The following is a 1,579-nucleotide window of genomic DNA, read 5'->3' on the forward strand; positions in this document are numbered from 1 at the left end:
ACGTGATTGAAATGCACCTGAATTAGCTGAGCGATCCTAACCAGACAATGACTAATGGACGTATAATTGAAATGTACATGCTCAATTTAGATCCTAACTCGATTAAATTGTAGTTTGCATAACAACTCTAACCAAGCTCTGTTATCTACATAGTTTTTAGATTTGTGTGATTAAATTGTTTCAAACCTAACACGTCCCTATTACCTCACACGAATGCTAAGAAACCCTTAGTAAATAAGGATCAGTAAAATGCGTATTTACTAAGTAAAGGATTCTGAAAGGACCTAATGTGGTTTCCAAACTCATGAAAGATCGAATTGCCATGGAATGTTTTTCCAAATGTTATTAAGCTTGTTGATAATAAACTGAGTTTAATTAAAGTAATTGTCCTAGTTTATTTATGTTATAATTGTTTCAAATTGTGTTTAATTTTACTAAAATCTATTTCATTCATATAGTTCACATATTTAGGATAATTTGCATAAGGTATCATTGCATTTAGTTTAATATATTTTAATCACCACATCTCAACTATATTGCGTTTTTATTTACCAAATTGTTAATATAATTTTACAAATTAAGTGACTTAGCACAAATACAATCTCTATGGAGACGATAACTTGATACTTACTTTGATTTATTTGTTTCTAACATTACTAGCTTATTCTTGTGATTTTCTTTTCAGGTGTTTATGAGCATAGATCGAATGATCAATTTACTCGCTGTACGCCCTAAAATTGAGCAAACTTTCAGACAAAGAAGACGTGAACGGACAGCTCAAAGACAAGTCAAGATGGACCTTGGAAATCAGAATCAAGACCAAGGTAATGAAGCCAATTATGTACGAAATCCTATCCTCATTGTCGATGATAGGGATCGATGCAACAGACAATATGATGTGGCACATTTTAGTGAGTTAAACCCAAGAATTAGAAGGCTAGATATTGAGGCAACCCAATTTGAATTGAAGCCAGTGATGTTTCAAATGCTACAAAATGGTGGGCCAATTTAGTGGTATGCCCACGGAAGATCCACATCTCCACCTTCGATTGTTTATGGAGGTGAGTGATTCATTCAAGCCTGTGTGACTGAACACACATCGAGGTTGAAGTTATTTCCGTACTCGTTGCAAGATTGAGCATGAGCATGGCTCAATTCATTGCCACCAAGTTCCATATCTACATGGCAAGAATTAGCAGAGAGATTTTTGGTTAAGTATTTCCCACCTAACAAAAACGCTAAGTTGAGGAATGAGATCACAATTTTCCAACAATTGGATGACGAGTCTTTGTATGAGGCTTGGGAGTGATTCAAGGAGTTACTTCGTAAGTATCCTCATCATGGGATTCCTCACTGTATCCAGTTGGAGACATTCTATAATGGTCTCAATGCACATACAAGATTAATGGTAGATGCTTCCGCAAATGGTGCAATTTTGTCTAAGTCTTATAATGAGACTTATAAGATCATCAAGAGGATCACGAGTAATAACTATCAATGGCCAACAAATTGAACAGCTTTAGGAAGATGTGTAGCCAGAGTTCATGAAGTTGACTCCTTCACTTCGTTATTAGCTCAA

The 1,579-nt window shown here is 35.1% G+C and overlaps 1 non-coding gene across 1 annotated transcript; it reads right to left on the reverse strand.

The window, feature by feature from the left end:
- Positions 1-1,240: 1,240 nt before the first annotated feature.
- Positions 1,241-1,347, reverse strand: LOC121220411 (small nucleolar RNA R71). The gene has a single exon (XR_005917613.1). It is a non-coding gene; the product is annotated as a small nucleolar RNA R71 (small nucleolar RNA).
- Between the last annotated feature and the right edge of the window lie 232 nt (positions 1,348-1,579).

Source organism: Gossypium hirsutum, chromosome D08 (assembly GCF_007990345.1).
Source record: "Gossypium hirsutum isolate 1008001.06 chromosome D08, Gossypium_hirsutum_v2.1, whole genome shotgun sequence".
Taxonomy (NCBI): Eukaryota; Viridiplantae; Streptophyta; class Magnoliopsida; order Malvales; family Malvaceae; genus Gossypium; species Gossypium hirsutum.